General features: G+C 37.9%; 1 long non-coding RNA gene across 1 annotated transcript; it reads right to left on the minus strand.

The window, feature by feature from the left end:
* Positions 1-7,494: 7,494 nt before the first annotated feature.
* On the minus strand, positions 7,495-11,686 carry LOC108449856. The gene is made up of 2 exons (XR_001866147.1): positions 11,426-11,686; positions 7,495-8,357 (listed from the first exon to the last, which is right to left on the minus strand). It is a non-coding gene; the product is annotated as an uncharacterized LOC108449856 (long non-coding RNA).
* Between the last annotated feature and the right edge of the window lie 6 nt (positions 11,687-11,692).

The raw sequence follows: 11,692 nt of genomic DNA on the forward strand, positions 1-11,692 counted from the left end.
TTCTGTCCTGAAAAATATGTTTATATTTTATGTTTGTATATTTTTCTTAGTTTTTTATTTCATTACTGTTTTACTTCATGCACCCTTTTAAATGATCCAATCAGGATTTTTTTTAAATTTTAAAAATGGAAAATCATTATGTCCAGTGTCTTACTGCTATCTACAATGCTTTCATTGTTTGTTTCTGATGTAATACAAGTTGTAATTGGTATGAAATATTCCCGTGGCTTAAAATGCAGAAAATATCTTTTTCTTCTCTACAGACATATATAAATACCATTTTAAAAGAAATGTATTAACATAATTTCAACTGTCCATATTTATCTTAGTTTGCTGCAGTAAGATAATGTGTTTTATGGATTGAACTTTCAAATAAATAGTGGCATGAATCATACTGCAAGATGTAAGTGTTTTGAAATATAAGACAAAATACTTGCTTATAGAAAATCTTGCATTATTTCTGAAAGGAGGTGTGTTTTTTACCTTTCTGTTCAATGCTTTGTGTGGTTTTACTTAAATTGTTGAAGTGGAATATGCAGAGGGTTCTTATGATTTTGTTAATCTTACTGCTGAAGAAGACTTCTAAGTTAAGAGAGAAATTGTTGGAAGATAAAATCAGTGATGACATGATTTGTTGAGGAAGATAATGAAAGCTGGTCATTGCCTGTTGTCATTAGACAAAGGAAAATTATGGTGGACAAAGTTAAGATCCATCAAGTGCACTTTGCTGTACATAATTATTTTGCAATTTTTATCAATTATCCAAAAGGTGTTATTGCTTCTCCATTTATTAAGGTATTAGCTATGTAGTAACTAGTGTATTAGTTATTAAAGTTTGACCTTTCTCGTTATTAATTAAGATACCTATGCATGTTTGAAATAGTTTCAGAATAACTTGTATCATTATTATATTTTACACCAAATATTCTGTTGCATTTGTGTTTGCACAAATAATAGTAAATATTTAGTTGATTCTGAGAAACACTTGCTCTTGGTGTTAGGAATATAGGAAATACATGAAATCTTGAGAAGCTGTAATTTTGTAATTGGTGTTTACGGAAGTTTGGTATTTAATCTCTGAAGCATGGAGCTGGTAGTTGTTTTTAAGTCTGTGAAGATGTGAAGAATTGTGTCTCCTGGAGAGACTAGCAGGGCCAGTTATGCAATTGTTGGTTCTGATACCGTCTTTGACCCCCTGAGATTCTATAGCTGGTGAGTTCAGAGTCAGTCTCCAGCACAGCCAGGGTTAGCCCGAGAACTGCTGGGATTTACCCTTGAGCTGCCAGCTGGCCGTAACAGCAGCCCCTGGCCTGCTGCTGCCTGGCTCCTGCTCCCTCCACACACACCTCCTGCTCCTGCCTTTCCAAGGGGCAGAATGAGACCTTGTGAGGTTATCCCCAGACCTATAAAATGCCTAAATGAAGCCCAGTACTGGGTATGATTATACCCTGCATGTTCACATCCTTGTTTATATAAATATAACCTTTGTATTTTATCTTAAATTTGAATATTTAGTAGAAAAAAAAAGAGTGTTCCAAAATTTAGGCACATTCTTTGGTGCATATTTCTGGCACCTGAAAAGAAACAGAGTTAAAGGACCGTGATAGCTGAGGCATTAGTTTTGATGCTTTCAAAAGTTAGGGATGCTCTATCACGTATATTTCCATTTTCTTTATTTTAATGAGTTGATTTGCAATTACAATTTTCATGTAAATGTGTTTCCCCTTAAATGGATAATATGCATTCATAATTGTAACTCTCCTATATGATATGTAATCTGTGTAGATACAGTTTTGACTGGAGTATAGCTTTTGCTCTGCCAGGCTGTGTTTTTTTTGTCTTGCATATCAGTAACTCTTCAAAGTATTAAGTAGCAATTTCATCCAAGTTTCTTTGATAGTCAGGCAATGAGAGTGACATAATGCTTCACTGGTTCGGAAATGCAGGGCTTTTCCCATTTTCCTGGATTGCTGCTTTGGCTATTTTTGTCATTTTCCACCTTTCAACTAGCTCTCCCTTTTCCAGGGTACCAAGGAGAGAGCTCCACCTGGTTTGTTCTCAATCATCCCATGACTTCCTTGCATTACTCTCTACTGACAGTTGTGGTTGTAATTGACTTGCTGTAAATTCTCAACAAGAATCATTCCTGTTCTCTGCCACCCATTTTCCGGAGAAAGAGTTCTCTTTAAAGGGTCATTAAGGTGTCGATTTATTCTTTTGAAACTTATTCTTTTAACTTCTTTCAAACTCAACTGCAGGTGTAATCCCTGCAGCAAAATTCACAGGTGGTGACATAGTATGCTCTGATCTTTTATATTCAGGAATAAAATTTTTGCTGATCCTTCCTTCACCCTTGTCTTGTCTGTTTCTTTACTACCCTATTTCTAGACTTGTAAGTCTTTTGAGATGTCTTCTGCTTTATAGTTTTTGTTTTCATTTTTGCATGAAGGAACAGAACTTGCCTTTTATGAGAAAGTAACATTTACATCAGGATAAAAGAATGAGTGTTTTGCATGCAGAGCTCTCATATCCCCTAAAAAAACTGGGGTAGAGAAGGGGAGTGAGTTACTTCCACAGCAGGTAGGTCATATGCTCAAAGGGCTTGGGACTTTGAGGCTGAACTTTGAATGATCTTCTGGGAAGGGGATGATCCATATCAGTTTGGAGTCTCCTGTCCTAAACTAACAAAGGACAAAAAGGATTTTTGATAAACACTGTGTTGCATTTTCCTAGTTAGCAGCAGCAGGAGTTGAAGAGAAAATTTTATACTGTAGTATTCAGTGAGATTTGTATGTGTAACAAGGAAATACAGCATTTTCTGAGACTTCTACTAATGCAGAAATTTGCTAATGATCACTTCTATTAAGCACAAAGCAGAACAGTGCCTGCAGAAGAGAGAAAAAAAAAATCCTGGACTTGCTCTCAAGTCTTGTCCATTGAAAACAAGAAAAATTTGGATTTTATGCAGTAACTAGGATATAATTGAGGATGTTCTTGTTAGGATCAGTTATGTCACTGAGCAGAGTCAATCCTAGAAATAGTAAATATATCTCCAGAGGATCTTTGTTGAGGTAATGTTAGCTACTAAGCTACAGTTTAAAGGAAAAGATGAAAAAAGGGTTTATTCACAGTGCATAAAAAGACTTTAAAGACTTAAACTTAGTTAGCAGACATCTTCCCAGAGGAGCAGCCAGAAGCCAGGAAAAGCTTCATTCTGTACCTTCCACTGGAGCAGAGCCCTACAGACTGGGGGACAGCGTGGATGCCCTCTTGGACTGCATTCCTCTTGTCTGTACTTTAGTCCTTTGAGGGGAAAAAAATAGTTTTCTTTAAAGTGTCATCCAGTCCCAGTGCTATGTTGGCTTATTTATATGTATCTTCATGGCTTTTTAGTGATGAAAAAATGATCAGCAGTTTCATTTCAAAGCACTTGTAAAAATCAATTAATTGATCTTAAATATAAGCTGTGCATGAAAATAGTTGTACTTTTTTCTAAGTTTTAACAGGGCTTTGGTTTAGCTTTAACCAGTTAGGCATTGATTTATGCTAAACCAAAGGAAACTGGGCTTAAGTTTAGTTTATATAAACCAGTTTAAAAGCATTGAATGAAAGGATCTTAAAAACCTGAGCTTGAGATGATAAAGGTCCTTGTTTGTGGGAAGGCCTCAATCTATACATGTCTCTAAATTCTTCATTAGTGGTACGGGGATAGTCCCTGATGTTGATTACATGAAGGATCATTTTTAGCTCTCCACGTTCTGTGGCATGGTGGTAAAGTCCCTGTTCTTGGAGTTGTGCTGTATTTTAGAAAAATCCTGTGCAGAAAATCCAGCCCTGTTGTGTTTCCAGCTTGTGTTACAAACGCAACCATCTGCTTGAGAATCTGTTCAGTAAGAGTCGATGCAATTGCAGTAACTGGGCTGAAGATTGAGGTTTCATCCAATGCATACCTTTCTGGTAATGTCAGACTGCCATTTAGAGAGCTGCTCTGTACAGCAGACACCATAACAGCTCCCTGCTTACCTTTCAATTTGAAATCCATTGCACAAACTGTTTTTGTAAAATTGATAAAATGCTTCATATTAGCTTTTAAATAGATACATTTGTCGTTAGGAAACGGAGTTAAGGTTTCAGATGTCTTAGTGCTGTACTCTTTTTCTTTTCTTTCAGAATTAATCAGGTACAAGTTAGGATAAGCTTCCAAAATCTGAACAGATGAAGATAAATTGATAAATCAACCCAGCGATTCACCCTACTTTCAAGGTACTGTGACATGCTTAACCAAATATTTTCCTCAAGCAAAAGATTCTCATGCTTTAGATGTGAGAAGTGTAGAGAACAGGATATTAGCAGGGTTGCAAAGCAAGTCTGAAGTGTTCCCAGATGCAGTGGGGAGACTTTTTTTAAATGCAGATGTTTAATGTGTGTTTCAGTGGGGAATAAAGCAACCTTACAGTCAACCTAAAAGGAGTTCAACTTGGCATGCAACTGCCAAACTTCAAAAAATGAAACTAAACTGGATTATATCTTTCAAGCAATTAGGTGAAGTGATTTGGAAAAGTAAATTGTGGCAGATAGGGAATATAATAGAATCAGTATTTTAAATTTATTATTTTTTATATTTTAGAAGAAGTAACCTTCATTTTCTGAATAATTATTTTTTCTGTTTCCATGGTATGTTAAAGCATTTGAAGGCTGTTAGGCTCTGGCATATGCCATAGCCTACCAGCTGCATCGGTCCTATTATTTTACAAATTCAGAAAGTAGAATTGTAATCTGAGGTAAGACTGTACAGTTGCCTAACAGAGTGGGTTTATTCTGCATGACTAGTGTTCATTGCAGAATGTTAGAAAAAAGAGAAAATTATGATAATGAATTGAAATTTTGTCTGAAGGGCTGCTGGTACAGATTATTTTATCAGGTACTGCTAATTCATTGAAAGATTATCTGTTTCTTTCTCTGTTTCCCTTACATTTATCTCTACTCTTTATCATCATGTGCATTTCACCATTTTGTATATTTTTGCTTAACTCCATGAAAAAAAAGGCTTCACTGTTATGCACAGACATGAAGAATCCAGACTATTACAGTCTGGCCAGTATTTGCTGGGCAAATCACCTTTTAGTATATTCTAAAATAGATTGCAACAGAAAGGGCCATTACAGTAGCATGGATCTGGTCTGCAGAGCTTATTTAAGTGGCAGAGTTAACCTAGGCTCAAGAACTGTGAGGAATGTTTGTTACAGCCTGGATCTTGCAATATGCAACATTGGAAACTGTAGTACCTGAAATTTTTATAGCAAAATGCTTCCCTGGATTTTCTAGCAGCCTGAGAGGTGGCTGTCTTAGTGAACTCAGAGTGTCTGGGGTTGCAAAAACTGGCTTTGTTCTTTCTCTTTCCTTGCTCCTCATCACTGAATAGGGCCATATCATCTATCAGGCTTTCATACAATCCTAGGAAAGTCTAGATTGGAACAATCCTCTGGACATCATCTGTTCCAGCCTTCTGTTTAAGGCAGGTTATCTGAGGCCTGGTCAAGCTAAGGTTTAAATATTTTTTGGCAAGAGAGAGTTTACAATTTCTCTGGGCAGCCTGTTCCAATATTTAGTTGTCCTCACAGTAAACATTTTGTTGTTGTATCTAGACAAAACTTCTGAAACAACTTTTTCCTGTTGCCTCTTGCCCTGTCTCCTTGTTCCTTGTGAAGAGAGTTACCTCCATTTTTCCTATAATTATCTTTTACTTGGAAGACTGTGATTACATCTCACCTGAATCTTCTCTTCTTTAGGCTGAACGAACCCAATTCCTTCTCATTTTTTCACAAAGTTTTCCCACCTTCTAATCACTTTGTTGGCTTTCTGCTGGACCCTGTCCAGTTTTTTAATGTGTCTCTTGAAATGGCTCAGTCTTCCAGCCTGTCACAGTCTCTGTACATAGGGACATTTTTGGTGGATGTATTTGTTTTCCAAGTTTTTGTGTCACCTGCAAACTTGATGATGTATTTATTCCGATCTTCCAGATAATACTAAAAGATATGAGATAGGATTGAGCCCAATATTGATCCCCAGGGAACTCTGTTTGTGACTGATTGCCATTTGATTTTGAGCCATTCCCAACCTTTGAGAACAGCAGTTTAGCCAGTTTGCCAGCAATCTCATGGTCCCCATCTGTGACCTTTCAAACTTTTAGCACCCTCACGTGCGTCCTGTCAAGCCCCATAGACCTGCCCATGTCCAATTTGGGTAATATTTTGTTGTTAACTTGCTAAGCATGTGGTCAGAGCAGGTAGCATCATCAAAGCATCAGCAGATAGCAGTCAAACATGAGAAGAAAGTTTAAATTGAAATTGCCTTGTGCCAGGGTTCTTAGGATCCTTGGTTTGATGTTGAAAGCACATCAGACACCTGAGGGTATGGGGCCTCAGTAGCTTCCCATCATAGGTAGCATGGCTATGGCCTCAAGGAACTCGAGTCCTGTGAGCTGTGCTTGGACCCAGAGTCTTAAATTGGCAGGAAAACAGGCAGGGTTATGAAACCTTGCATGGTAGTTAGGTTCCAGCAGAAGATCAGTAGTACCAAATTGTCCCCATTAAGTGCTTTGGTTTCAATAAATGGAAATCCAGTAATAATGTTTTGTTACAATTGGCCTGAATAGCTGTGTACTTGAATAATTCGAAGCTGTAATATCATATTCTCTGTGTATAAATGAGAATCTACAAGGTCATACCTGTTAATGATTCCTCTGATTAAAATGATTCATCTGCACAGTTAGGTTACTGAAATTGTTTTAACATTTTCAAATTCAAAAAGTGATTTCAATACCTTATGTAAAATTCGTAAACATTAGTTTGATTTCCAGATCATTAACTGGTTGTATTTTGTGTAGTTTTGCCTATTTACCTTTAACACTTGGAAACTTTGTATCGCTACGGAGTGTTTTCTCTGTAAATTTCCCTTCAAGAATTGACAGTATGTGGTGACATTAGCAGGGCAAAGATCTGTGCTCCTCTATTCATTATTCTGCTTTAGATCACTGTGTCATTAATTCTTGCAGACATATTTGAAAGTGAACTAAAGAAGGAAGTGGTTGTAGTCTTTTGCTAGGTTCTTAATGCATGGCAATGACATTGTCTTATAATTTGGATGTAAAAGTGTTATTGTGATGTTTGGATAAATGTTTAGGGTCATCTTTTGCATTTTCATCCTAATGCAGAATTCTTTGCAGATTTACTTATTAGCCTCCATTCCCCAGTTCTTCCCTCTCAGAAAAGGATACCTTAAGTTACTCTTCTAATCTTAACAGTATTGTTCTTTCCCCTGGTACAGGTGGTTTATAGTAGGTATGCACAATAATTTATATTCCAGCATTTAAAGTAGCTATGTCCCAATGCTTCTGAGCATCTCCACTTTCACCTTTGAAATGTTACTCATAAATAGAATTATACACATCAACCTGTTCCCAGGATCTGTGGGAAAAAGGATAATAGGCTGGCATGATTTCTTATATAATTTTTTATTGTGTGCTGCTTATGACTAGTATTATTTTGCAGGACCACAATCCTGTGTATAGTTATAAGGGGAGTTGCTTAATTTCCTGGATGTCAGAGTGAACTACAGGTTACCATAATGGGTTTTTCTTAGTGTGTTAATATTTTTTCATAATGGGGCTTAAATTAAATGGTCTGTTTGTTGCAGCTGGGTAGTTCTGTCTTCGTCTGGATATTCAGATTTATGTGAACTTTTTATCTCTTGCTTCCATACTTGCCCAATTATAGTCTTACACTTCTCATACTGGATATACATTTTAAAATGCGCAGAATGTGCTCCCTGTTCCAGTGCTGTCAGCAGGAGCTGATGGGAGGGTCAGGACTTCAGCATGTCAGCTGCTCGAGTTGTCACTTTATCCTGAATCCCATCTACCAACAAGTCTATTTGTTCTTAGTTTTTAAGCCCTTCTTGGTCATTTCATACCTTTTGGCTAGAATTAACTTGCTTGATGTCGTTTAGTGCCATAATGCCCCTCAGAGCTTCTCCTTCACAGACTTTTTGAGAATTCACTATTTTCCTTTCTTCTTTTCTTTCTTCTGAGTACTGATGAAGTGACACCCCCATGGATTCTCCCTGTCTCACCCTTTGCACTTCAACTCTCACATCCTTTCACTTCCATTGTGGAAAATCATCGGTGAATTGTATCATTGTACTTCTGCTCTTAAAGGACTTCAGCTGCAGATTCATCCTTCCTTTTTCATTCCAGTTAAGAGTTGTCATATCTCAGGTCCTATACGGAGGCTGTCATACAGGTTCTAACTGAACAGCTGAAGTAGGTGTTCCCTGTTTGAACGGCTTTCCCGGACCACCTGGCAAAAGAATGAAACCTGCTGGTACAGGTGAAAAAATGCCTGCAGTGTCATGCCACGAAATAACCATTCACTGCAGTTTTCTGCAGTTGCATGCTGTTTGTAGGTATACATTTAATCATTATGTTATCAGCCATGTTTAATATATTTTTAAATCTACTTAGTTAGCTTTAAAACTGTGGGTTTTCCTTTTCTGTATGTTCTGTTTTCTATTTTTGTCTCCTTTCTTTGCTTTTGCAGGCTGTGTTACATGTTTTGTTTGTTCATTATGCTTTCTTCACATCATTATTTGACTGTTTTCTCTCTATCATCCACTGTTTTCTGCCTCATATTTTTCCTTCTCTACTTTCTCTTTGAGCTTAAGTCCTCCTTGTGTTTTCTCTCTGTTTGCAGAATACTTGTTCTGATTCACAGGTATGAGCAGTTAATGTTTTTTCACACATTGGCTAAGTCCCAATGCTACTGTTTGGGCTATTTTGCTTCCTCAGATAAATTCTTAGAACTAGTGGCATTTGCAAGCTCGTTTTTGTTCTGTTAAAGAGAAGCATTGGCCTCTGGGCAGTTTTCCACACTTGAACGTTCTCCCCACTCCTGACCAGATTCACCCCACTTAATTCTGGATGTCTAATGCAGATGCCTAATTTATGTGTGTGGTCACCCATGGCTACTTCTGTGGTCAGTGGGAAGAGAAGGGCTTCTTCAAATAGTGTTTTGCGCCAGGAGGGACCAAACTGATCCCAGAAGTATCCCCTCGTCTCTGCTGACCACCAAGGGAGCTTTGGATGACTGCACTTCTAACTGGATGTCTCAGATTTGTAAGAGTCACATCTGTTAAAGTCTACGGCTTGTACATGTGTTTTCAATTCTGATCTCCTTCTAACATGATGGATTTTCAGGGGTTTCCCTTTTTTTGCCTAAAATAATTGATGCATCCATGTACAGCATTATGGAAACAAAGTAAGAAAATCGAACTAGTGTGCTTAATTTAAAGAACCCAAACAACACATTCAGCCTAATGATTTTGTAGGAAAGGAAAGTTCTCGCCACTTCCAGTTCTTGTAAAATTAGTTTTGCTTCTGCCCCTATTTCTGCTGTCTGACTAATTGGTCTTGGGCACTGAACTGGTGAACTGGTCCTTCTGCTGCCACTTCCCTCCCTCTATTGGAACACTGATGCACTCATGGCACAGTGAGAAAATACTTCAGTAGCGGAAGGTTTACTAAAGGACAGGCTGAGGCCCAGACTGCAGAATTAGATCTTGAGTGGGAATATATAGGGAAAGAAGAAAAGTCGTGAAAGAGGGAGGGGAAAAAAATGTAACAGCCAGATTGAAAGAGAAGAGCCATAAAGGGGATAATCAAAGCTGTATGAAGTAACAGTGGCATGTGCTTTTACGTGTGTGGCTGGCACTTCTGAAGCAAGAGGCACTTCTGAGTAACTTGATGAGTGTCAGCTTTAGAAATGAAGAAGTTGATAATCTATTGGCTTGTTAATGTAGTTAGTTAATTGATGTAATTTTGCCAATTTTTGCATAATTTGACATAAATACATTGGTAATGTTTAAAGAAAAGAATCCTGTGATGTGTGAACATTAAATTGATCTGCCACGGTTGACTGTCAGTTAAAGGGTAGGTGATGGTGTTCTATGGCTCTGTTTGGTCACTTGTCACTATATTTGCTTTATGATTTATGTAAAGTAAATAACAGAAAAACCCTTTATGAATTTGATGGACACTTGGACATATCAAGGTTTCTTTTTCAAACTGCAGCTGAGGCAGCTTTCTGACAGCTTTATTCCAGGACAAAGGAGAACTGCATGAATGAAGTTCGTAATATAAATGAGAATATTTGACACAGAGAATATAGGTCTGTCTGTAACTTGCTTTATCCTATGGCTGGTGTCTGAATCCAGCTATGGATGCTATCTTGGACTCCATTTGTGAAGCACTGTTGAAGAACTAAGCTTGAAAGAAATCAGTCATAGACTTTTTTTCCTATCTGGCTTCTTTACCACAAAAAAAGCTGATGTTCTGTTCAGAAATTGTTCAGCACCTGACAGACATTTTTCTTCCAGTGATGTTCTTAGCTTTAATTATAAGTAGTTTTCTATATCATAAAGTATGCTATTTGATAATTAATCAAACAATAATGCCCTCCATTCATCTTTAGACTCTGATTCCATGAACACCTTTATTCATGCTCAGACTAAGATGAAGAGTTTTGGGAAGCTACAGACAGGGCAGCGAAGAGCCAGTATAACTGTCTGAAACATCAGACAGCTCAAGAGGCTGATGGGGCCAGCTCAAGAGGCTGATGGCCTTTGATAATTAACCATTCTACTGCAAATGTCTGCAGTAGAAGCCAGTGTTGCTCTCTTTGCCTAAATTTTATGGTGTTGGCCTTTTATGAAGGAGTTAAGTTAGACTTGCAGTGATCAGGGGGAGAGAAAAATCATGCTAGCTATTCTGTATTATATCTGCAGTTTTATGAGATAACTTCTGAGTGTGACATAAATTATCAGTTGGGTGGAACACTGAAACTATTCTTATAATTACAGCCTATCCTATCCCATATGACTATGGTGTGATAGGCCTAAATTTATAGATCTTTTATATGCATAAACTTGAAAAGAAACATCTCTAGCTTGTCTCACACTTCAAATGAAAACAGAAAACGAAAATTAGCTAAGCCTGCATGTATATGCACCTCTGCAGGTTAAACAAATTCATTTGCAGTTCTTATTTCTGCTATGTAGTTTTGCAAGTACATGTATGAGATCTGTGAGCAGTTCCACTGATAGTGCCAGTCCCGTGCTCTCGAGTATCTGAAGAGGAGGCAGCACATCAGGTTTATATATTTTCAGCTGTTCTTCGAGGATATTGTTACTGACAGTGGCATCAAGCATAGCCAGAAATCGTTGCAGATCATAGCCTGACAGTTTAATTTGACATTGGTACTTCAACACTTCAGTGAAGAGAAAACCCTGTAATAAATGAATTCTAAATCCAGATTTTTTTTTATCAAAGAACTTGATTTTGCAAAACTTAGACTTTGTTACTAAGAGTTACCTGGTACGACAGCGTACTTTAATCCTCGCTTTTAGCACGGCTCGACGTCATGGCAAAGTTTAGTCAAGGAAAAAAAAAAAAGCTGTTTCAAAAAGAAATGTGGAATACCAATGCCAAGACCCTCTCCCTGGGTGACAGGTTAGGGGTATAACGAGGGCAGCAGCGCGCAGGAAACTCGCTCGGTATCCCCCCTGAGCCCGAGGCTGGGCGGCCGTCCCGGGAAAAGAGCGGAGGGAAGGGAAGGGAAGGGAAGGGAAGGGAAGGGAA

Source organism: Corvus brachyrhynchos, unplaced genomic scaffold (genome assembly GCF_000691975.1).
Source record: "Corvus brachyrhynchos isolate BGI_N302 unplaced genomic scaffold, ASM69197v1 scaffold91, whole genome shotgun sequence".
Taxonomy (NCBI): domain Eukaryota; kingdom Metazoa; phylum Chordata; class Aves; order Passeriformes; family Corvidae; genus Corvus; species Corvus brachyrhynchos.